Here is a 27,723-nt window from a genome sequence, read left to right on the forward strand (position 1 = left end):
CAGTTGCTTACACACCTCTGAAGTGATCGGTCCTCCTTAGGTGGCACTTTGTACCGTGCACGGGAATGTTTCCTAGCCAGCCATGAATTTGGCAAAAAAAAAAAAATAATGATCGTACGTTGTTCGGAATATTTTTTTTGTATGCAGAAACCATTGCAGTACCCATGTGACATTTTTCAACAAATGGTTCCTTTCTAAGCCCATATAAATTATAGGATTCCAATTAGTTTTGAAAAATATGTTGAATTTTTTTTTTGAAAATACCTTGTAAATTTTTGAAAATTTTGTAAATGGTGAGTTCACGTTTTAGTTCATTATATGGCAAAGTTTTAATTATTTTTAGATTAATATTTTGGTGCATTTGTTTCAAGAGTCGAAGCGTGTAATTCTATGAGACGCTTTCTCTATTTTTTAAGTTTATTTTCTTTAATAGCTAATAGAAATATCCGAAATGGACATGTTTCATACATATATATTTTGCCTGTTTTCCAGCAAGTACTAGTGTAATTCAACATCGATTTGCTTGAATGATTCATGTAAATAACATTGGTTTTCATAGTGTGGCACTGAGTGCTGCACGCAGGACATTTGTGCTACAATGAGGACGGATGTGGATGACTGAGGGTTAATTATGCTACTGTCACTATGTTGTTTTCTTGCAACTGAGTTTAACGATGGAAGTGAAGTACCTGGTAAAGTCTTTTAAAACCAACTTACCATTTACAACTTTTTATGACAGTCATCACAGTGTGCTGTCATATTTGATTTTTTTTCCATCTATCAAGATTAGAATATTTCATTGGGAACACATAATTCAGAAGGTTTTCTAATCATGTTTTAGACCAAGAGTTCCCAAATTGCAATCTTCCAAATGTTACCGTACATGAGTTATGTCGTTTTAAAGCTAATTTGCATAATTATCCTGTATCAATGCAAATATGGTTGCCATGACACTTTTTAGAAGAGAGAGAGGTATGTCTTTTATGTATCAATATGTTTTAAGAGTACTTGAATTGTCACTAAGTAGTTGAAGACCAGCTTATGCATGTACTAGCTTATTTAGTTACTCAAGTTTTCCCCACATCTGTGGTTTCTTCAGGACTTAAGACAAGAATAGTCAAAGTTTAGAACATGGGAAGGTAAGATGGGTTAAAAAGATTAAAAACAAGAAAAAAGGCAGTGCAGAGTGCCCTGTCACTGCTTCCTACTCCATATCTAGCTGGCAACTGACTCTCTTATTCAGTCTGGTCATTTGTTTATTGTGATACAACTGTTGTTTGTTTCTCTGGATTTCATACTGAAACACACTGTTTTTTATTGATACTTATATCTAAATTCAAAAGATAGGTACAGTTTATTACATAAAATGGATTATATTAAATTAGAAACAATATCATGAAAATTTCCCCCTCAGTAATTTAATTTTCAATAATAATTGCCATCTCTTATGTAATGATTCTGCATGTTCATTTAAATTTTCTGATATTTTTAAGATGGCAAATGACTCTCTCAGTAAACTCAATAGGTCCAGTTGCACTTTCTAAGAATTTGGTTTCTTTGAATTTGTTTTTTTTGTATTCAAATAAATGTTTTGATAAACCTGATTTTTTTTTAATACTTTAGTTTATGTTCATGAATTTTTGTGCAGTTTGTCCTATGTATTGCGTACCACAGCTGCAGATACAAGATAATATTCCAGTAAGGGGTAACCCATCTAAATTTTGCCTTCCTTGTTTGTGTTCTTTTCCAATTACATGCCTGTAATTTGTTGTTTTACATTTTATGTGATTTGCATTGAGATTTGGTCTACTTATTTTGTTGTGTATATACTCTTTTTCCTGTTTGAATTTTTCTGGATTGGTACATAATTTTATTCCGCTTGCTATAAAATCATACCAAATGTTTTGTTTTTGTATTCTGGAGTGTGCTGATGATTTATAGATGAACAGTCCTCCAGTGATTGGCTTCGTATACACTGAAGTTTGGAATTTGCCTTGTACTTTTTTAATGGTAAAGACATGATAGTTCAAGGTATTATTCTCTTCTTTTTCTGCTGTAACAGCTATGGAGCTCGATACTGTTATTGCATCTTCTAATACATGTTCTTCTTTGCATGTTAAAAACATATCATCCACATATCTGTAGTATATGATGGTACTATTTGACTAGAGAATGCTGAAATATTTGTTTTTCCAAATGTTCCATACACAGATTGTCTAGGAATGAAGATAATGGAAAGTTGTTAGTATGCCACTCAAATTTAAGCATCAATTTATCAGAATTTTGCTTCAATATATATATATATATATAGGGTAAAGTGCTCCCCTGTGCATAGCACCACGCCATGAAGGCGTATAGGGGGTATGGGGGTAATGCCCCACACTTTCTTGATCCGGTCGTGAGTGGGGATGATGTGATCAGCATCACGCCCCTGACCACCTTTACCCCCCAGGGTTTCCCCCAGGTATCCATGTTATTCGATGCTGGGTGGGCGCCGGGGCCGCTTCCATCGTTAGAAAAGTTCCCAGATTTGAACCGAACCTGGGACCTTTAGCATGGTAGTCAGACGTTGAGCTTTTGATTGATCACATGCATTTTAAGATGTACTGATTCACATAATGGACCAATCAAATGTCTTCATTCCATCAAGTGAGATACCTAATAGGCAAGCAGTGTGTACAACAATTACCAAAGTTACTTTCAAATCTTAGTACTGTATGATTGGTGTGGGGCTGGGTTAAATTTAAGATTCCTGGTTAATTTTTGCAACATATTCCATAGGACTGAGAATATTGATGCTTGGGGGCTTATTTTGGGTTGATCATACCAACCAATTGGCAGATACACATTTTACCACTCATCATGATGGCTAAGAAGGTGACTAAACTGCATTCTATTTATACGATGGCTGGACTTAGTATATATTTAAAAGAAGAAGGAGTGGAAGCTTTGTAACTCTGGTCCATCCAGCTGAAATGCTATCAGGAGAAAAAATCAGGTGGATATGAAAATGCTATGCTTGCAAAGAACTGCCCAAATTCTATAACTGTCGTGAGGTGTAACAACAATGTAATTAATGGAATTTGCAGATTGAGATTTGCATTCATGATGATGAAAAGAAACACTGAAGTTTGAAATATATATCACCAAGAGGTATCTTCGCATGCACTAGAGTTCGGAAGTTTCTGTAAATTCTACTTCATAACATTTGGAATGTATGTGGTGAACATTGACTGTATATTATTATTGGAATTATGTAGTAAATGCCATGGAAAGAAAATTTATACTGACACTTTGTAACAATTATCCTCTAGGTTCAAAATAATGATAAAATATATAAATGTACATAATTATTTAATAAATACTGTTGGAATGGCATTAGGAAAGAGCTGTGGAAGCAATGGATCCTAGAAGCAAGAGCACCCATACAAGAGAGTCAAATTGGAGGAAATAATGGTGTTTGATTTAACTCTTGTGGTTAGGACTTGCATTCTGGTATTGCACAAAGTATAGTAAACACACAAACATTAAATGGAATTTGATATAGTATATAGTATTTGAACTAGGACCTCCCTGATGGCATAGTAGTAATGTTGTTGCCTTGTAATCAAGGAGTCCCGGGTTGGATACCTGGTGGAGGCACAAGTGGTTCAGATCATACTTTAAACTGTAGGTCCAGTTTCAATTAGCCTTCTGGTGCATCAAGTGCACTTAAGGCCTCAATTCAAGTATTTGAGCTACATTTTGTAATTTTACATGACCAGTTTAAAAATTGATTGAAATAAAATGACAACTGAAGTTTCATCCTTGTAAACAGATAACCCAAATTACACCAAATGCTATGCAGCTTAATTCAGTGTAAGAATGATGGAAACAATTAAGTGTGAAGAACTTTTGTAACTGATTCACAGAAACTAGAGCAGGTATTTTAAAAAATTTATTTTCTTGTAGTTTACGGTTATTACAAGCATAAGAAAACATTTTTTCTTTGTGACGTTTCAGGAGAACACACGCTCCTTTCATCAGACATTTATTTTTTCACAGTTAAGTTGCTATATTACAACAATGTAACATTGACAACATCCATTATATAACGGATTCTTTTTGTTTAAAAAATTACTAACCATTGTTATATCTGTATCTTTAGTCAAAATGAAAAGAATGTCTGATGAAAGGAGCGTGTGTTCTCCTGAAACGTCACAAAGAAAAACTGTTTTCTTATGCTTGTAATAACCGTATACTATAAGAAAATAATTCTATAATGCAAGCAATGCGTACATACAAGAAAAACTATTATTTTAAAATTTATTTTTCAGACTAGAAAAGTGGCCGCGGTGGGTCAGTCGGTAACACATCTGACTACCATACTCAAGGTCCCGGGTTCGATCCCCGGCTGGTTAAAATCCGGGAACTTTTCTAACGTAGGAAGCGGCCCCAGCGCCCACCCAGCATCAAATGGCATGGGTACCTGGGGGAAACCCCGGGGGGTAAAGGCGGTCAGGGGCATGATGCTGATCACATCACCCCCACTCATAACCGGATCAAGAAAGTGTGGGGCGTTACCCCCACACACCCTGTACACCTTCATGGCGTGGTGCTAAGCACAGGGGAGCACTTTACTTTTTACTTTACTAGAAAATATAAAAGTTTCTAAATTGAAATGCATTAGTATTGTTAGATCAGAAAATTTTGACTTTTGTAACTCTTGTATCTGAACAGAAGATAAAATTAAAACTAGCTGTTTTTTTTTTTTTTTTTTACTGAGAACTATATGAAATTATCTGCATAGGTGCTGGGAACAGGTGTAAAAATATAATTAGCATTTCCATTTAGATCAGAAAAAAATTAAGTGCAGTTGATGCTAGAGGCATCACATTTAATTTTATTTGATACTTTTGTCCACTTTTATTCATTGCAGATAATGTGCACAATATAAAGAAGGAATTTACATAATGGCAACAATAATTATTTGAATTATTTTTGTCATGTTAAGATGTGATGTGACTATATAATGTAAATGCATGAAATAAAATGTTTGATTTTAATCATTTATTACTTACTAAATTGATACAAAAGCTCATTTACTTACTTTAGATAATCCCAGTAATAAATAGAACTGGTGAGAATTAACAGGAAAAGGTACTAAATTTTGAGTGTGTGCGAGAGGTATTTTTTTTTGGATGAAAGGATTTTATCAAAATACTAGCTGACAAATGACACTTGAACAGCTTTAGATTAACATGCATGCAAGAAAAACATTTCACTTTTTGTAATTCTAGTGAAGTTACACGTTAGCATGATCCATTCCCCAGAGAAATAATAAAAGGTTATTCTAAACTGAGAACAGAGCTTAGGAAGAAGAATATAAATACAATTGAAAACTAATATTTTCAACTGCAGGCTTAGAAACAAACTGTTGTTAATTGTCCCATGACCATCCAATAAATTGCGTCTATAAGCTAATGACTAATTTATACGTACAAAATGCCATCTTGTGGCAACTACTAGAACTATCTGCAAATAAGTAGAACAAGTGGTGCCATCTATTAGCAAAGGTCTGAACTAAAAAGTGAATGCCTACACCATCTAGTAATAAAGGTCTGAACTAAAAAGTGAATGCCTACGCCATCTAGTAGCAAAGGTCTGAACTAAAAAGTGAATGCCTATGCCATCTAGTAGCAAAGGTCTGAACTAACATGAATTTTTTTTTGCAAAAACACCCCCTGGTACTTCAAGTCAGTAAGGTCGCCGCTCCAAGTCCCCGAGCCCCAGGCCAATCCCTCAGAGGGATTGAATATTAAGGTAGTTGTGAACTCCTGCCAGCCCGGAGGGATAGCCTCGAAAGGCAGGTAGGGCTCCCTAGAGCTGGGGGAGGGTCTTGCATTCGTCCACGGAAAGAGGGGAGGTTGAATAGAAGAACAGAATTAGGTGCAGTGGATGGGTAGAGAAGAACAGAGGATTAAAAGTAACGTTCACTCGGTGGGATTCGAACCCACGACCCTGAAGTCTAGAAGCGATGACCTTACTGACTGAGCCACCAGCGATGAATCAATCAATCTTATTTCGGAACTTGCGTTTATACTTCACATTCACAAATGTAACCTGAAGAAAATCCAAGTTTCCTGGCTGAGATTTGAACTTGCTTCCTTGAGATCTTGAAGCAACACTCATACCAACTGAGCTATCAAGCTTCTTGCTGAAAGCATATTTGAAACTGGTATTTACCCATACTTGTATCATCTTTTAAAAAGGTTACAATTTTTCTAGCAACACAGTGGTGCCAGCTGTTAGCAAAACTTCGAATTTTCTTCTCCAGATAAGAAGAGTATCAGTTTGTTAGAGCATTTTTTGTAATCTAGGCTGTTCCAATCTTTCAGAAATTTTCTTTTGGATTATACTAGTTACTCAGAATGTAAATATGTATGAATTTTTGAATAGGAAACAGTGGCGGCGATTAGGGGTTTTCCTTCCCCCCCCCTACTTCTTGACACTATGCTAAACCTTATCAAGGGAAAGCAAACTGTCTTTGCACCCCCCCCCCCCCCAGTTTTTGAACCCAATCGCCGCCACTGATAGGAAGTTAGCATTTTACACTTGACAAATATTATAGCTATTTTTTTATTTTTTTAAATATTTTTAATGCACAGGTGGCTTAACACATTGCTGAATCAAGTTTATAACGTACAGATTTGGATTTCCTCCAACAAGCACCAACTTAGAAAAAAATAATTTTCAGAGACCTAGTAGTTTATTGAAAAGAGTATAGATGGAGACCAGCTTCTGGTAGTTCATTGTAAAGGGGACAGATGGAAACTGGGTTATGTAAGAATTGAAAGTGCCCAATTGTAGAAGACGTGTTTGCCAAAACTCATCTTGGAAATTCCTGACATTGGTTTGTTGAGATATTCATTTCAGATGTAAAATTAAGCATATTTCTTGCAAGGCCATCCATCAGTTGAATATATCCAAAACACATACTTTTTAATTTTTTAAATAATTTTGTTGCTTTTGATAATTTTTCTATAACTAACAAGTAACATGTAGAATTCCTTTATATGTATTTTGATGCTGTATAAATCACTGTCTAAGCAATGGGACATACATTGTAGTGTGCGTACCTGTTAGCCCATGGCAAGGTTTTTTTTCGAGTGCATGAAATATTTCAAGAATGGCTCTGTTTCATTGCTTATGCTGGTAGTCTTCTTTTTTTGTGATCTTTTTCTTCCCATTTCTCTTTTTCTGTCTATCCCTCAAACTTTTTTGTTCTCCCACTATCTTCATTATTATGTGCATTTTTCTCCACTCCTTCCTATCACCTGTTATCAATTTGTACAGTCTAAAACTAAGTTTGTAAAAAATCTAATACCAGATTTTCAAAGATCGTGCTATGCAATATGTCTAGATACAGATGGGGGACAAAATAATACGAACACCTGTGAAAAAGTATGCCACATTTCACACCGGCAGTACAGCAGCACCACCTGGCACTGAAGTCTGCCACCTAGTGGCTGTGAAGGGGAAGGTATTAGTTTGCCAACAGCAGTCATTGGTGGTGCATTCATCTATCATACGCTCTCAAGAGACACTGCAATGTCAGACCTGACAGAGTTCCAAAGAGGCATGATTGTTGGAGCACGTTCAGCTGGAGCCACGGTGACTGAAACCTCAAAGCTTGTTGGGTGTGCAAGGAGCACAGTATCAGTCGTTATGACAGCGTACACAACACAAGGTAAGATGGCGTCTTCAAAGCACAACAGTGGACGAAAGACAAAGCTTGCTGCTCGGGATAGGAGGGTGTTGAAGTGCATAGTGGCCCGAAAGCACAAGCAATCGTTATCCGAGATAACATCTGAAATGAACAGGCATCTCCAGGACCCCATTTCAACCAAAACTGTCAAAAGGGAACTCCATGCTGCAAACATTCATGGCCGAGTGGCAATTCGTAAGCCATTGGTGACATCACGTAATGCTCTCAAGCGACGCCAATGGTGCAGAGCTCACAGAAGTTGGTCCCCACAGCAGTGGCAACAAGTCATCTGGTCTGATGAATCAACATTCACGTTATTTCAGACCACGGGGCGCGTTTATGTGTGGAGAACGCCTTGAGATGCATTTCATCCTGACTGCCTCTTGCCGACTGTGAAGCATGGAGGTGGGTCCATTATGGTATGGGGCGCGATATCTTGGCATGGTGTGGGACCACTTGTTTTTCTGCATGGGAAGATCAATGCCAGTCACTATCGCAGCATTCTGGGGGATCATCTCCATCCTTTTGTCCAGACTTTATTTCCTGGGGACCGACCGCTTTTTCAAGACGACAACACTCCTATCCACACTGCTGGGTCTGTCCAATCATGGTTTGAAGAACATGACGATGAAGTAGGACATCTTGAATGGCCCCCACAGTCTCCTGACCTGAACATTATAGAACATTTGTGGGGACATTTGGAGTCCAAACTTCGTGCTCGAAGTCCGCCTCCAGCCACACTTTCGGAACTGGAGACTGCTCTGGAGGAAGAATGGCTCCATATTCCCTTAAACATTGTTCATGACCTCTATGCGTCCATCCCACGTCGCATACAAAGTGTACTTCAGTCACAGGGTGGTCCAACCCCCTATTAATAAAGATTTTCTCTACATTCACAGGTGTTCGTATTATTTTGTCCCCCATCTGTATATATTTTCTTATTTGGGAGTGGTTATGGAAAATATGAAATAAGTGAAAATCCTTGCTTTTATTTATTAAGCTTATACAATACATAAAACCTACAATAAAATGGCCTATATCTCATTCTTTTCCCCCTATTCTTCTGTCTACATGTTAGCTTGCTTTACTGTAAATAATTCTGTAGGCTATTTTGTATATTTTGAGATATTTGCTTAACTTGTCTCCAAAATTTTGGCATATTTTCTTTCAGATTGTTTTAATCTAACATTCCATGTGAACCTTTATTTCCCCCATGAAACCACTATTAAATGCAAAACAACTTAGTAAAAATTCCAAGATTGTAAATATTTTTCTGTGAAACCACTATTGATAATGTAAATGACCCTACATATGCGAGAGAATTAAATGCTGGTATCGACAGCCCAAAGAATAGTCTCTTTCTTCACTTTTATATAAAATAACTATGCTATCGTGAAGATTGCACAAAGGAAATACACATGTAGAAGCTAGTTTACTTTCAGTAAGGTTAAAAATTACAACAATTATAAGAAATGAGAATATTTTAGGAGGAGAACGTTTTTAGTGTTCTGAGTAGCACAACTTTGAAGGAACCTCTATACCTATATCATGTGTTTATACCCCATTTTCATTTCCTGTAATACCCATCCAGCAGCTTTTCCTGGAACATAATTTAGATAAACTCCGTGGAAACTTAAAATCGAGGATACACTGTAGTGTCAAGAATAAGAGGAAAAATAAAAAGCCTTCAAAATGCACGACTTGTTTTATTGAAAGTTGATTTGCACTGTTGTAAACTCATCACTGCACTTGTAATTTCAGTGCAGAATTTATTTTCTAAACAGTCACAAACAGTGGCGTCTTGTCCCTTGGGGCATCCGTGGCTTAGCCCCTAAAGAAAAACGGACATATTGACGTAATTATCAATCACCATAATGCATAACTATCACACAGTCTTTTAAAAGGCGATTTTTACCCATGTAAATTCATCGTCTGCTGCAATGGATACGACAGCGCTCCTAGCGGCATCGATGTCAATTATTGTTTTCTGGGGCACGTCGCAAAGGAAGGTGTGGCCTACACCCACCTAGGCTACAGTGAAGGTCACATGCTAGCAGAGAGAGAGGGAGAGAGTCCAATGGATTTGAGTGCTGATTCGGGGCTAGTTCCGTCGCGTTCGATCTCGCGTGTTGTACTGTAGTGTTTTGGTGGCTTTTATTCGCTATGTTTGAGTGAGTTTGGCAGGGTTGATGTTCGAACACAAATTGATGAAGGGCATAGGCTGTCAATTACAAGACACAATGAATTTGTCCGAAAAAATAGGCATATATTAAATAGAATTATCGATTGCTTAAAATTCTGTGGTCGACATGAACTTGCTCTACGAGGACATAATGAAAGAGAACAATCTTTAAACAGAGGCATCTTCCCAGATTTATTATCCCTTCATAGAAGAGGGAAAACTAAAGAGGGAATTTCGTGGTCTTTATTGTAGTGAAGAGTTGAAAAACATAAACTCTATCAGTAGATTGCATTAATTTTTTATTTAAAATTATTTAGAGGGTACCTTTTCAGAAACAGTAAAAATGACAAACATAGGTTTAATAACTCCAGTGGCAACAGCTGAATCTGAATGATGTTTCAGCACATTGAAGCGTATTAAAACCTGCTTAAGAAATGCAATGGGACAAGACAGACCAAATGCCTTGGCACTTGCTTACAATAGAGAAAGAATACATTTTAAACATAGAGGGCCTCAACGAAAAAGTAATAACAAAATTTGCTGAGCAGAAGAACAGGAGTCAACGTTCGTAGAAAGGTATGTTTCACAACAATACCTGTTCCTTTTGTAATCATGTGAATTGTCATTATATTTTAAATTCCTTAAAAAATAAACCCCGGCCAAATTTGAGGCCACGATACGCCACTGGTCACAAACATGTACATTCAGGAACTACGTAAATTCCATTCCATGCTATACATGTGTAATGTCAAGTTTCTAGAGAAGTCTGGTCATTAATTCCTTGTAGTCAATTGGTGATTTCTTATTCTGTTTTGCAGGTTTCTTCTTTAAATGCATGGGGCATCACAATACAGAAGTACTTCACATCGCACGAAGGTTGGTAGACCAGAGAAGAACATTTCAAGAGGTAGGATTTTGCATGTTCACTTTCTTAAAGCATGTTACATTTATTGTGCATATAATGGATTTTTTTATTTCAATAATTTCATTGCCATAGGTGTTTTTTTATATATGCATAAAGGAAAAATATTTAGACTTTCATTTCAATTAACAAATTGTAACTCAACTTAAAGAATAGTGTATGTTGGTTATTGTATGTTGGATCCCTACCACTCTGGTACTGACCTCCACGGTGGAGTGGTTAGCACAGCATGCTATGGTGCCAAGGTTCTCGGATTAAAAGGCATGGGTGTTCTTTTTGCACATCCCTTCATATCACTCATCCTCACGACTACCTAAAACTGGTAGAAAAGCAACAAAATAACCAAATTATTCAATTTACCACTCTAGCTTACATCCAGTGATGAGTATGAATGGTGACTTCATGAGACTGTCCCAAAAATATTTTAATGATTTATTCTTTAGATTGTTGATATAATTTAGTTGCTTTTTTTTCCCTTTTTTTTTAAGGTGTTATATTCATGATGTAAAACAATGCTGTAGTACTTCATTGCAGAAAATTTTGTAACTTCAAAGTAAAACTTATTAAAATTACTAAATTTTGTTGATTTATCACAGTTTTTAAAAACAGGGCTGAGCCAGTAGTTTTAGTATCTCATGGGATCCACAAAAATATAACACAATACTATCTCAGTTTTAAATATACAAGATATTGCACCAATATTGTGGGGGGGAAAAAGATGTTGTGATTACATGAAAGCTATTTTAATAATTCTGATATAATTCTTTAATATTTTAAAGCAAAAACTCTGATACTGCATGTAATTACAGTGGAATAATTATGCATTAACCTTAATCAATATTGTGAATGACTTATTTGTTACAACATCAATATAGGAGAGAAGTGTTAATGGTATCAGGATTGGTATCTGTGTTCAGACCTAATTAAGAAACTCTGAAGACATGCAAGTTGGTTTTATTGAATTGGGTTATTTTACATACTATTCTGCCACTTTTGGTTAATCCATGAAGTTGGGGTTGAATGGTGATAGGATGAGATACATGAGGTTGTTTAAGTCCACTCTATGCACAGATAGGATAATCGAAACTGGACCTACAGTTTAAAGTGGGACCTGAACCACTATGAGCCTTCACCAGGTATGAAATCTGGGACCCCTTGATTAAAAGGTGACAATGTTACTACTACGCCATCAAAGGAGGCTCTCAATAAGATGGATGAAGGGACAGTCACAAACATATATAGAAATACACATACAAGCTCCACCTAGTATTATCCTGGCTCCAGGTCCAGGCACCAGAGCCTCATTAATCTGCAAAATTCAGTCCAGGGTCCACTACAAAGAAGAGATGTTATCATTTTGGTGTCTTCGGAAAAGGACACACCCCTTACACCCGTAAATATGTGCGAAAACTGTCACACATACAGAAAATATTTATCCTCTATGGCCTAAACTACACGGTGGAAATCAAAGATATCAAGTTGGTACAGCCAGCTGCAGTGTTAGGAGTGTGAATTGTCTATCATTATTTTAATTCAAGTTCCTTTTAAAATAGATGCATCTTTAAGAATTGGAGGTGCTAGCGCAGAGGTGTACTTTAATTCATTGTTTTTGTGGCAAATTAGTGTACTATTTGTCTAGAAAGTAAATGCTCGGTTGATGTTGGTGTTGTGAGCAAAAATTCAAATATGAAAAATTTTAAGATAAATGCATGTTCAAAAGAAATACGTTGCCAGTAATAATAATAAAAAAAAAAACTTACATGATCAGTAATTACTTGGCTAGCACTAGAAGTTCTAGGTGAGTGGTCAATGTTACAGCATCACATTCTAAAGGATGGTTGTTTCCCCCCCCCCCCCAATGAGGTTCCGTGTGTGTGTTTGAATCTGCATTCCTGACAGTGTAACTTTAAAAACCTACATTCCAAACAATTTCACATTCCAGCATTAGTTCCAGATTTGACCACAGCAATCATGCATTTACTTTCTGAACAGCTTATATAGGATAAAGTGACTCAGGGGTGCCCACGAGCAGGTTTGCAGATGCGGGTTGCATCCACCCAACTTTTGGGGGAAGGGGATTTTTAATTTGCTCTTTTTTAAAAAAAATTGACTCAATAAAAATTTCAGCATTGGACAGAAGTTCAACTTCGTTAACATGTAATAAATAATCACTTGTATGCTAATCTGTTTTCAATTAAACTTTGCATGGTTGTAGGAATGTGCCACTCCCAGGTACTACATTTTAAAATTCATTTCAGTCTACTGTGGAGGCACAGGGGCATGCCATATGCCATTTAAAAAAAAATCAATTTCCTTCTTCCTTTAACCCTCATTATTGGATGGCACAATTTATAAATTGTATAAAAGCCCTATCTCTAAATTAGAAAACCAAACCGATTTCATGTCTCTGACAATTAGTTAAGCTGCGATTTTTTTTTTTCACTTTTTGAAAAGTACTTGCAAGTTTAAAAAGGTCTCATCTGGAGAGGCTTTCCCGGTGAACGAGCCTCCGTCCTGTAAAGGTTAAAATAACAGCGCATTTTAAAAAAGTGTTATTTTTAAGAAGTAACTTTCCAATTCCTATAGTATGTTTAGGTGAAATTTGTTTTCAATGAAAGCAGACCAAGGTTATATTGTTTTGTAAGCTGTGTATAATGTACAAAGCATTTCTTTCGATCTCAGCAGGATATTCATTGTGCCTTGTCAAATATTAATTATTGTATAATTGTACTTTAAAAATGTTAGCTTTTAAGTTGAATCAAATTTTGTAACAAACTTATATTGTTATTCTTGTTGCAAGGAACTAAATAATGCATTGGGAAAGAAAGTTAACAATTTAGGGTCAATTCATGCTTCAAACAGCATGCTGATTGTTTTTCAAGTTACTGCTCTTTTTAGCTCTAATATGCTAATGAGATTGTTAGTCACATGTAAGATTAGTCGATCAAACATATTCTGTGTGAAAAATATATCAGAAGTTGGTGTTTATTTTACTTTCACCATAATTTGAGTTTTCAAATATAAGCTTACTCTGCTTTCAAATGATAAAAATAATTAATCCACACTTATTCTTATCCCCTTGTAGACTCACTCACACTTCTGGGTTGTAACGGTACCATTGACTGACAATAGAATCGTTACAATTCAGTACTGTCCATGACTGTACCTGCTATAGAAATATAGTGACAGAATTTGCAGATTAATCAGCATGTAATTAATTGTAACAAACTAGTCACAGAAAAAATGCTTTTTGTTTACTAACTTTCGTATTTATGCATATATATTATACAAAATATATTACATCTTAAAACTTAAATTCAGATAGAAATAGTGTTACGCTGATTGGTAATTATGGTAATTCAAATTACTTAGCAACATTTTTCATAATATGTATATTACAAGTAAATTTCAATTGTTTTAAGTACAGAAGTACAGTAACGGAGAAACCAACAGAATTAAGTGCTATCTGTGCATATGTGAAAATGTTAGCACAAGACTTAATTGTGGTGAATGCTGTGGCTTTTTATGAACTAACTGATTTACTCCATGTAATCATTTCATTTTGTTCCACAGAATTATTTGTACATGATCTCCAATAAAAAATGTAGAACACTGAGAAGAATATCACTGACTGGACCGTGACCGTCATCATAACTGGTTTTGGATAACTGAAAGGAAAATGGTGTACTTGAATTGTGTCAGAACACCATCACAAATTGTACCTGAAAAGAAAAAAAGAACCAAATAAAAATAAAGTCGTCTCAAAAAAAAAATAAGATAGTGCCTACATTTTAATATATTCTGTTTGTTGCAATATAGTGTTGAGCATGCTGATAATATGATGTCAATGGTATCAGTAGTCAGGTGAGTGGCATTTATTTTATTTCCATTTACAATCATTTGTCTGGTAAGTTAAATTACTAGTATCAGAATGTTGCAATGAACCCTAGCTTACCGGTGCGGTATGAGGAATTAACTAACCATGCCGGGAAGGGAGTGGATGGTGGCCCACACATGAACACTTTTTTTTAAATATTAAAATTGAAGAAAACATTTTGTTATTGAATCACTGCTTCGATTGTTGATTACATTGTTGATTGTTATTTATTAATTATAATTACAAAAAATACCATCAATAAAATAACCAATTAAAACACAAGTGTCACATATTTTGACATTCACTAAAACTCGCAAAACACACAATTTTTCATTAATGTTTTTTTGTTTGAGGTGCAGTTGTTTATTAATTATAAAAACTACAAAAAAAGGGCCGTTCCACGATCATGTATGTGACGTGTGTACATTATTTTTTTCCAAAAATATTTTTTTTAGATGTAATAAAGCTCAATACTTTCATTAACTTTGTTTTTATTTTAATAAGGAAACTTTGACACTTATGTACTATTTTTTTCAGATTCATTGCACAGCAGTCAGGGAATTAAATTTGTGACTTATGTGACAATTTTTGGAAGTGCATATTCATTGTGAAACTTTTATAATTAATTTCTGTGAATGTACAATGATTTCAAGGTTGATTTTCTTTATGTAGTTTGCATTGAAATTGAAGTTATAAAAAAACATTTTTCTTACTCTTAAACAGTAACAGATATATTTGCGAAAAAATTTAAACAGCTATCATATGTATGTGACTTCACAATCATGTATGTGACAGAGTACAAAAACTTCATTATTTTTAAGCATATCTTTGCATTTATTGGTATATATATTGTTGATCTGCATAGAAATACAACTAGGCCTAGTAAAAATTAGAACATTTACTGTTTTACAAAATTAGGTTTATAATATAGAATACACTGTTTATGGAATAAGAAGGCCTACAGCTACTTTCAGAACAAAACATCAGACTACGTCGGGAGGGAGAGAGAGTCTACCCATGTGCATTAACTGGTTCACTAAAGACAACAAGTCTTTCTGAAATTGTAGGCATGGGTAATACCTGAACTATATCTTCTCTAGGTACTTGATATTGCTTAGCATTCTCTACATTGGAAAAACTCATTGGCAAAACTTTCTTAAGATACAAAACAGATAAGTCTTCATTTTCACTGACACTGTCTGAAACTTGAGAAACAAAATTCTGCCATCTTTTTTTCCTGCAACTTTTACCAAAAGGAATGTCCCCACCACAACTGACAGATCATCCCCTGTCTGAGAATACTTCAATATGAAACAAGGTTTCTTACAATCAGAATGACTATAAATATTCAGTTCAGAATTGGAATACATGTACACTTTGTATTCCTTTGACTTCTAAAGCTTTTGACCAGTCTATAGGTTCAGACTCATCACTGATTTGTAGTTGCATTATTGGTATGACACTGATGTTAGGCATAACTTCAGCAGCAACTCTTGCAAAGTCTGTAGCAATTTGAACGGTTTCTCGTCTGGCCATTACTTCTGCACGCACTCTTGCCTTTGCTGAACCACCGATACCACTGATACCATCTACGACCCCTTTGCCATGAGATGTGGCAGTGTATTTCCAACTAATGTTGTGAAATGTTTCTTTAAACTTTAAATTTAGTTCATGTAGGAGGTATGCCATATACCTGTTCTTAAATTCACTTGATGGCCCATCACTCCAAATGATTAATTCTGATTTACATTCACGTTTAATTACACTTAGGAGGTTGGTTAAAAACACAGCAATACTGTTTTCAGTTTTGTCACTTGTATCTGAAACGGTAAGAAAACACTTGGTAGACCTACCTACATTAAACAACGCTGCTGTAAACAAAGTGACAGAGTTGCGACACCATAACGCTGACTGCACCTCTCCTTGCCACTCACACACATAATTCATCGCAAAATCAAGTTGTAGCACTAAACAATTTTGTTTGTCATTTTCGAATTTTTTTGCCTGGATTCGTTTAATACAAACATGTTCTTGAAACTGTGGTAGAGCAGTTTTAATGTCATAAAGTAATTCTGCTGCACATCCTTCACGAAGTCTGATTTTTAGCCTCTTTTTTTCAGGGTGTGTATCCCATTGGTTCCACTTAACATATCTCAGATGTAAAATTGGTGACAGTTTTCATTGTAAGACGATTTCCATTTTGGCAAATTTCACAGTTGTTTTGCCAGCAATCTGACTGCAAGTCTTTACATGTAGCCTCTGTACACAATACCTGTTCCCAAAACTTATGACTGTATTGCATACCTAGACCATGCAACATCATTTGAAAATTCTCATGATTGAAGCACTTGCACTGGTTAGCAGGTGTGTCCTTAGGTAAAAGCACATTCTTTGGGTGTAGGCTGCTGAATTTGGAGTACCCAATTGGATTGTCTGGATATTCTTCCTTAAATAAAAAATGAGCTTCTTTTACATGTAAAGTTAAATAATGTTTTCGCACACGTTTCCTTTCCCCTTTCACCCAGATCGTCATTTCATCTTTCAATCCTGGTGCTGTGTATACAATATCAGGCCATAAAAAGAAATTGTAACTAAATTTTCAGTGATATTATTATCATTGGCCAGTTTTACTGCATCTTCCATCTGCTGTGCTAATTTAAGGCCAACATGTTTAGCTAGACCTGACACAACAGCTTGCATCTTTGGAAGAGATCGTAAACTTTTACGGACAGCCTTTCCATAAGTCTGTGGTACTCTATAGGTACTAGGAGACTGGGTAGGAACACTGCTGGAACTAGGTTCTTGTTCTGTCTGCACTGCTAACTTCTTACGCAACCTACATTGTCTCTGTCTTTCTCTGGCTGCTTCTCTTTTTTTTCTTCTTTGTTGATTCACTCAAAGTTTCAGCTTCATGCATTCGGATATCAGCTTGTCTCTTTTTCTCCTTTTTTCTAAACTCAGGGTCTTCACACTTCTTATAATATTTTTGTTGGTTTCTTGCCAATCTTTGTTTCCTAGCACTCTCCATTTTCATATATCAGTCCTTCTGACAAAAGAATAATTTATAAGGTTTCATTGAAAGTAATTTGTAGGATAGCTTAGTTCACTACATGGGCACATATAAAATACAAGATGTCAGTAGTATAAAACATGCACTAAGGATTGCCAAATAGTGAAGCAGTGTTGACAGGTGTAGTGAATTACTTATTATTCACAAGTGAATGCATTTTTTATTGAATATTTTTTTTTTAAAAAGGCTTATTTTTTTGTGAACCTCAATGTCATTTCCTCCCTTACATGCTATGTCACATACATGATGCCACATACGTGATTGGTTCTGTCACAGACATGATACCCTACAACTCTAAAACTATTGGTATGAAAAATATGCCAATTTTTTTTCCAGATGATGTGGCTAACTTAACTTTACATAAGTGATCAGAAAGTTTTTGCTGGATTACAGAAGTCCTTGCCACAAAAGGAAGAAGTTTCTATCACGTATGTGACATCACAATTTTAAGTATTTGATGGAAGTTGATTAGCGGGCAGGAATTGGACGCATTATGATTTTTAAAGTGTTATGTAATAAGTAGTTATATATTAAGATTGGCTTGCTATATTAGAAACATTCAAAATAATCACTGTTGATTGTAATTGATTTTTAAGATGAATGCTGAATATGTGATTACAAACATTTTTTTGGCATACTAAACTCAAAGCACTCAATTTTAGACCTAGGAATTTTTTCTCATGAATATATATATAGCACCACTGGAAAGAGCATGTTCTTTACATAAAATAATGATGGTTACCCATTAAAAATAATAAAAAAATAAATTTTACTTTGGTTGCACAACCCATGGAATGGCCCAAAATAGCATCATTACCAACCAACTGTACACTCAGTAGCATGAATGCATTCAAAGGTGGCTCCTGGTATACCCACCTAGTGCACTTTGGCTCCTAGTTATATTTAATATAAAACTATTGGGAACACCCCAGGGATTAATGTAATTTATTTTCAATTTTTCTATAAAATTTGTCAGTTTGAAAAAATAGAGGTGGTGCTGGGGCCACCCCCCCCCCCTTTTGGTAAGCTAGGGTTAAAGGCTTCTGTGCCTTTACATGTAACATTAAGGTGCTATCCCTGATGTTGGGGGAGGGGGGCAGCACTGGATGGGTGTATTTTTGTTGGTTCAGCATCAGATGTGTGGGTTTTCTTAGTTCAACAGCCCAACACCAGATGGCAGCATTGGACAGCTGGATATTTTTTTTAGTTCAGCCTCCCAACACCAGGTGGCAGCACTGGACAGTTGGATTTTTATTATTATTATTATTATTTTTAAAGTTCAACCTCTTACCAGACACCTAAGTTTTCGTAGTTCAGCATTAGTAGACTTACCAGCTCCATTAAATATTTTCTATTGATGAAATTTTGGATCACTTATGGGCATATGTCTCTCAATTCAAATTTTAACAGGTCTTTTTCTAGCAATACACTATGTTTCAAGAACAGATTTAGCCTTTACTAGAGTAATACACATTTGTTGAGATGTAAATTATGGATGAATATTATGAACTATTCATGCTAACGGAGGCTCCTTATTCTTTGGACGAGAAATGTATTATGGGTCTTACCTATATATTCATACATGGTCAGTTGGAGTTATAATTATAATAACGATAGCAACAGCAACACAAGGGGGCAGCACCAACTGGCTACATTTTATTTAGTTCAGCAACCCACCACCAGCTGGCAGCACTGTACGGCTGGATATTATTATTGTTTAGTTCAGCCTTCCAACACCAGACTGTCGGATTTTAAAGATAAAAAAAGCAAAACTTGTTGCAAAAAAAAAAAAAAAAGGAAATGATTCAGGATAAAGGCCTAAGGTACGTAATTTCTGTACTCCACTAAAAATATTATTATAAATGACAGGACAATGCACCATTCATTTATAAAAAGGGATACATTAAATTTCACATGAAGTAAAGTAAAAAATGCAAGCAATTTAACGTATCGCTTTTTAATTATGAATAATACATATTGTGATTTCATTTACAAGGCTCATTAATATATAACCTGAAATATGTTGTAACAAACATTTATTACAAGCACCAAAAGAACTACAGTACTATGTTTCAACATAGTCCCCCCTCCCCCTAGTTCAATGCACCTACTCCAGGGCTTGATAAAGGCACTGATTCCACATGAAAAAAATATTTTGGACACGTACATAACCACTCATGCACTGTGGACTGGACTTCGTCATCATTCTGGAACCTCGATCCACTTAGTGCATCTTTCAGTGGGCCAAAGGTGTGGAAATCGGAAGGTGCGAGATCAAGTGAATATGGAGGGTGGGGTAAGCACTCAAACTTTAGGTCCTTCATGTGACATTGGCAGTGTGTGCTCTCGCATTGTCATGGAGCAAAAGCACACTAGTGGACACCAGACCACGTCATCTCTGCAGAATGGCTGGTTTCGGTTGGAGTCAAAAGGTTGGAGTAAGTGGTACTGTTTACATTATGACCTCTGGGCATGTAATGTTCAAGACTTGGCCCCTTGTGATCCCAAAACAAAGTCCTCCACTTGAGCAATGTTGCTTTCCGTGACTGCAGTGACAGAGCAACCTGGACGCGGAGAATCTTCAACATTGGTTATGCCCTGTTTGAACTTCTCAGCCCACTTGTACACTTGTGATCAACTCATACAGTTGTCACCATACTGAACTGTCACGCAGCGATGAATTTCTATCGGTTTCACGCCTTCACTCAACAAAAATATCACGACACTTTGCTGCCCAAGCTTGGAGCACTCCTGTAAGGGTGCCGCCATCTTCTGTAACTGTTTCCCCATGCACGAGGCAGACGTACCAGCCCCAGCTATGAATAGCTTACAGATGCCTTCACAAAATATGTAACTAACATATAACAATCACGGTCATATTTTATATTTTTATGCTACTTTTTCGGTTATTTATTTAATGCACCTTGTATAATAATACAGTATTTTTAGTGCAGTGCAAATACAAACTATTGTCCTTTTTCATTTCCTTTCTTTGAAGGTAAAGTACAGCGAATAATCTTACCATCTCTTTCGTTGAAATATTCCTTGAAACAACTTATCGCACTTTCACTCACACAGTAAAGTTAATACTATTCTAAAAAACTTTACAATAATTAAAAGTCTAAATCTAGCAGATAAGTACACTTTCAACTCAACAGGCATGCTACTTACAATGGGTTTGTTACTGCTTAAGTCCAGGTCGCATTTTTTCAACAATTGCTGCAACCTACTCCCAACACTCATGGAGGGAAGGGAAGGTGGAAGGCAATTGTTCTCTCTCCCCTCTAAGCTGCACCAAATAAGACAATTGTTGAATGTTTTGTTTAGGGTAAATACAGTCATACAAAATATTTGATATCTTGTCAATAAAGGGACCAAGGAAGATGTTTTTTAAAAAGGTAATGTAGGCTGAAAAACTAGTCAATAAAGGGATCAGAAAGCAAAATGGGGAATGTGGGCTGAAAAAGGGGAAATCAAAACCATGTAATCTTGTTGATGGAAGATAATTATCAACATTGTTGTCATTTATTCCATTATCCGTGTTGAAAAATTAAAAAGGAATTCCCTTTAAAATCTGGTCTCTAATTACACTGCACAACACGAAATTTGTCCTTTAGATGAAAATGTGTGATTGTAATGTATTTGCACATGACAAAAATGAATCTGCAATTTGTTTCCGTGTATCACATATAATTTAGCCAAAAACACAAAATTTGAAAGTTAGATAAGAAACATAAGGTACAATAGCTGAAAGTGTGTTTGTCCTGTGTTACAAAGAATGAATGCTCGAAATTATACATTGGTATGACAGGATAAGATGTATGCAAAAGGTTACATGAAATACTGTTGCTTCCTCTGTGAGTGGGACAGTCTGGACAGAGAATCATTATGTCCGTAAACACTGGCCGCTACTACAGGCATCAAGAACATATCACGAGATCTAATTGAGAGCCCCAAAATGTGGGCTGCGACAACGAGAGAGGAGTTATTTTAATATAATCAATCAATCACAATGTATTTCTGTCCTATTACACATCAAGCTTGTTTCATGAGAATCTTTGTCAAAGCACTAGGCCGAGAAGGCCAAGCTTTCAGGTACCTCTGGACGAAATTCCCACACTTAAGTGAGGCAAAGGTTAAGGAAGGTGTGTTTGTTGGCACACACATTAGAGCCGTTTGATTCTACACTTTCTGACTCAGCAAATGCAGCATGGCAGGCATTCAAGTTGGTGTGTTCTAGTTTTCTGGGTAATGTCAAAGCACACAAATATGAATCACTGTTTGTGACATGGTGCACTGATTCCATATCATGGGATGCCACCATGGGCGTCCGGAAGGGGGGGCAAGGGGGGGCCGTGGCCCCCCCCTGGAAAACGAAAGTCAACCAAAAAATATGTATTTCACACATACAATTTCATTTTAGCCACAATAATATGTGTTAATTACTGCATTAACACCATAAATTCAAATTTAAGCAATGTTTTTTTAGGGAACTACACTCTTTTGGGGGAAAATCTCACTTGTTTGCCCCCCCCCTGGAAAAAAATACCTTCCTTGCCCCTCCCTGGAAAAAATCCTGCGGACGTCCATGGATGCCACATGCACCTGAAATTACACTTTCTGGACTCACATGTGGGCTCTTTCCCGAAAAACCTGGGAGCAATCAGTGATGAACATGGGGAAAGGTTCCACCAGGACATTGCTGTGTTTGAAAAGTGGTTGGAACGGCAGTATACTTGCTGACTATTGTTGGTCTATCATCAGGGAGACCCCTACAGATATGTACAAGCGTAAATCCTCCACAACGTCATGTTTGTAGGTATTGTTACTGTGCTTTCATACTGTACTGTGTATTGTAATATGCCTTTCACACATGCATCAGGTGGCTGAAAATGATGTGTGATAGAAGCATACGGTTTTCACACTTCAATTCTGTATCCTGTGTTTAGTCCAAATCACTGATTTCATCTAAAGGACAAGAAAAATGTCTTCAAGTTTGTTGTGCAGTGTTATCACTAATGTCACTTGCATTACTCACAATTTAAGTGCTTTATTGTTGTGAATCCGGTAGGGAATAATACATAATAATTCCGCGCGACTGTACTTTTATTTTTATATTTTTTATAGCAGATTCTTCTTTTTTTTTTACGTGATATCTTACTTTCCGCATGACTAGTAAATATGGTCCTCTGTTTTATGTATACACATTTATCGAGAATAATAATTATTACAAAAAATGTTTTATCTTCTGTTCCATTTCTCGCAACCTCTAGGCACGGGCGTATATATAGCTCAAGTAAGGGGGGGTTCAACTATGGTTCCTATATTTCATAAGTGAAAATCCTGGACACAACTTTGGATTGAGTTGGTGCTTTTAAGTCCACTTTATGCACAGTAAGGCTAAAGTGGGATCCAAACCACTATGTGCCTCCACCGGGTATCAAACCCGGGACCCCTTGGTTCCAAGTCGATGACGCCAGCACTGCCATGCCTGGACACAACTGGCCGGTAGCTTGTTAGGAAGCGTGGGGGGGGGGGGGGTAAACCCCATAAAGTTGTACAACATAATTGTCATTTACATCACGCACATGTGTGGGAACTTTATTTGAAAACTGAGGACTGAAGAGATAGGCACCCAAGCACTGACTCTTTATAGTAAACAGATTACTATACAATGGAAGAGAATCGTAACTGAAATTCAGCACTGCTAGCAGACGGCGGCGCCATCGTGAAGTCAAAGATGTTTGTAGTACCGTCTGTATCTCGTTAACTCTTGTATTATGGAGAGGGAGTGGTTCAATGTAGAGCTAGATTGTTTTGTAAAATGAGCATTTTAAAATTACGTCCACGCATTTAAATATAAAAAAGTTCAGGAAAGTATAGTCTTATTCATTTCTTCTTTCCCACCTGATTCCAGGATATTTGTGCATCCCGAAGAAACTATTTGAAACATCGAGACAAATTATACCATTCCGGGATTGTCTCTGAAAATCCGGGACGTATAGCGTCTCTAGGTATCCAAAATCCACTCTGCAACCACATGAAAGGTCACACATTTATTAAATTAAGTCTATCTACGAACTTCTAACTTTTCTACATAAAATGAGCAGAAAATTCTTTTGAAAAAGCTAATCCCAGCTTCTCTTTAAAAAAAAAAAATTAACAATGTTAAAATTAGTCTTTCCCTCCTTGCTACAAAATTGAAAATAACATCATTGGTGTTATTTTAATATTCGTATGTATGCACACTTAACAGTGCAGGGTCCATTAGTGGAGGATCTCCCGTTGAATTGCGAAGACATTATTTCATCCTCCTTAATGTTTAACACATCCTCTCGGGTGTTGAAGATGAAACTGGCAGTGTAGCCAAGATCACCAACAATTTGTGCATATTTGAGTACAAGAGCTTGTCAGAATTTTCTACTGCCTACAATGCAGACCCTGGATATGTCTTTTCAATTACTGTTTGCCACATTTTTCATTCAGATTTGAAAATTTAAAAAATATCAACCTGGCCATCCAACATTTTGACACACTGTTCCAATGAATGAGGAATAGGCATTTCATATTGGAATAAGTTGTTACAATTTTTGAATGTGTTGACCGTGTTCAGAGAAACTTGGGTTCACTTCTTCTACAAAATGTTCCAAATATGGACAGCAGTAAAATTTCTACTATTAGTGTATATGTTTTCACCTGTCACACTCCTACTGAGTATTGATACTTTTCTGCCCATCTTGTGTCAAACAACTTGAGAACGTTACAGAACTTCCCTAGTTATCTTGCACTGCATTTTTTACAACCAAATTACTTTGAGAAGCTTGATTGATTTATCTGCATTATGTAACTTCGCTTTTAGTGCCACTTTTGGCTAATTTCCGAAGATCAGGATGAGTGATGACATGATTAAATTGATAAATGGACACCACAAACGCCCATGCCCATTCTGGGTTTTGAACCCGGGACCCATGATGTGCTAACCACGGGGTGCTGCTCCTTTGAGAAGACTCGAGGGGAAAACATTTTAACTGATTTGACAGTCTCAATATCGCAGAAATTCCATAGAAATGGGTAATAGCCAGGGTTAAAATATGTGCTGAACAATGTACAATAATTGCTTTTGGACACTTCTCTGAAATTATCTATCTATCTCACCCCCTTAATTCTACCACCCATTACATCAGCACCATCATATTCTTCACCAACTACTAATAGCTGAAGCTAACCCAGATGTAGTTACAATCTCCAATAGGGACAAGTTTTCCATTCTGATCTAGAGTTGGGAATTTCAAATTATCAAAGAATTGGAACGTGAGGAATACTTAAATCTTGAATGGTAACAAAACATATCGGGAACTTCTAATGAAATAATAATAGGCGCGCTATAAGTTAACAAGCAGCCGCTTCGGGCAGAAATTACATGTGGCATTATAGAATTTGTGAAATATCAGGAGTTTTCTGAGTATTTTCCAGAGAAATTCTGAAACTATCAGGAAATTGCAAACATTTGCTTTGCAGTCTCATCTGGTGTGGAATTAATTTCTTTCCCATCCGTATCCCATTCTATACGCTTGTAATTTATGAGAACAAAATAAGTCTGAAGAATTTTTTACGAACCAGTCACTGCACATAGTGGATAGAACAGTTAATCTGGTAATTTTACTGAACCTAAGGGGGGGGTTGGACCCGTTGAACCCCCTTAAATACGCCCATGCCACTAGGGTTTTTATTTTTTTTTGGAAACAGTAATTTTAAAAAGAAAAAAAAGGACGAAAATACAAGGGAAAATGTCTGCTTGCTAAATACAATGAAAAAATACCTTAGTAATAAGTTATCGGGTAGGGCATAGTGTATAATAATAAATATAATGTGCTTACGTACTTAATAAATATATACTTTTTATAATTTTGGGAGTTTTCGTGCTTTCTCCGATTGCATCTCCCGCCGTTGAATTACACATACGCGCAACCAGAAGAAAAAAAACATTGCGTAGTGCAAAAATTTTAATTTTTGTATTATCGAACCGCGGTAGCTAGGGACGACCGAAATGACGTCTAGTTTAGTGCCCTTTGTGTATAAATATGTAATATTTTACCAGTTTGAGCCCTTTGTGTATAAATATTTAATATTTTGACCGCTTGAGCCCTTTGTGTATAAATATGTAATATTTTGCCCGTTTGAGCTAGCCTGTCGTTGCGCTTTCATGTATTAATTCTTAATTTGAGGAGAATGTAATTTTCGGGAACTTATGACTTGCTACATAATTTTAAAAAGTTATCGATTTACACGAGAAATTCTTACTTTCGTTTAAAGTAACGTTTGAATAGCCACTTCATCGCGCTGCAATGAAAAGCTTAGGGCAGCCAAATGACGAACGAAATTATTTAGGGACGCAACAGGGGTGGCGCCGCCACCGGAAAAGTTTGGCAATGAACAGCCCCTTATATGGAGTCCAATAGTGTGACGTCACAAGCAGACGACGAGTTGAACTGAGTCTTCACAAGGAGAGAACGTGTTTTCTTCCTATTCAATTCAATGTAATTTCCCTTCGGAAGGGGTAGCTTTAATTATTGCGACAGCAGTTATGAAACAAAATTATGATCCGTATCGTACATCAATGTAAAGATGAGATTTCGGAGAATACGTCCATATATAACATATACCTTACAGATGAGAATGTAAAGAATAAATGGAATAGGAAATCGAGTAAAGCGATGGTCGTCGTCGGTTCAATCGCCTGAGGCCGTGTCCGAAAGGTGCAAGACCGTACTTGAAGCGAACATCCTCCGAGTATGTTCTTGGGAGTGCGGTCTTCAAGTCGTGGACTGGAAGTGTTGTCTTTCGAATTGCACTTGGACTGCAGCGCCAAATACGATCAGTAGATAAAACTGAGTACTCGTTGTTTTCCTCGCGTTTTAAACACTTATTTTTCACCATAGAAATCACATAGCATTTTCAAATATTCGTACACATACATTTCCTCACATTAGAATAACTCTAACTTGTCTGTACTTTAACCAACAACTTGCTGGCCCATAACGTACGTATATTTAACCTTTGTTGCTGGCTTTCTACCCAAAGTTTCTACCTCTGTGATTTTAAACAAATGAACAACGTGTGCGGAAATCACGTGACCTAGTCAGCATCCATCTGTACTGCGAGGCGAGCTGTGCACTTGCGTACTTCTGTTATTGGCACTTTCGAACTACCATACTTTAAGTCTGTACTTTGTACCTTTCGGACAGAGCCAGTGACTAAAAATTACTCATTCATCGTTCTCTATCTTAATGGGTATTTTTTCACTGGAACGTCCAGGCTTTCTGTTTCTCATCTTGCGCCTTACTCTTCATGTCGGCGTAGTATCCACTTATTAATATATTATATTAGATATATTAATTAATATGGTTGGGATTAGTACCACAACACTCTTTCTTCTTATGACCGATGTACCAATTACCTTTTATCATTACCATCGGGTTTTCTCCGCACTCCCCCAAGATCTCATTTTTCTGCTCTCTGAGAAAAGGACAGCCGTCTCAAACGAACCAGCATTCTTGCCCATGAAGCCCTGCATATATATATTAGATCACCGCACCTACTTCGAGAGAAAGAATCCAGTGTGTTCCAACCAGTCCATATTCGGCTCATGTCACCATCAATTCACGTTCGGCTTGATGGTTGAAATTTAGAGGAGTAGGGGGCCAACAGTGAGATGCAGCTAATCACGAAACTTCAGGCATTTTAAAATTTAAAAACCCCCAACGAGACTCTCGCCCTCGTCCTGAACAACGATCCTCTGTTCTCGAGGGAGAATCGGCTGCCCAGGCTCAGAATCAAAACAATAGTTCTGCACATAACAAACTCAAGTAGACGACATAAATTCTGCGAGCGCGCCAGCCAGTCTACAGTTTGGACATTTCCTTCT

At 36.6% G+C, this 27,723-nt stretch overlaps 1 long non-coding RNA gene across 1 annotated transcript in view; it reads right to left on the reverse strand.

The window, feature by feature from the left end:
* Nucleotides 1-14,161: 14,161 nt before the first annotated feature.
* The window catches only part of LOC145982407 (uncharacterized), a 175,668-nt gene continuing 162,106 nt past the window's right edge, over nucleotides 14,162-27,723 (reverse strand). The window contains exon 4 of the long non-coding RNA XR_014441046.1: nucleotides 14,162-14,573. This is a non-coding gene — a long non-coding RNA (uncharacterized LOC145982407). The remainder of the gene's footprint in view (nucleotides 14,574-27,723) is intronic.

Source organism: Lepisma saccharinum, chromosome 1 (assembly GCF_977018435.1).
Source record: "Lepisma saccharinum chromosome 1, izLepSacc3.1, whole genome shotgun sequence".
In the NCBI taxonomy this organism is placed as follows: domain Eukaryota; kingdom Metazoa; phylum Arthropoda; class Insecta; order Zygentoma; family Lepismatidae; genus Lepisma; species Lepisma saccharinum.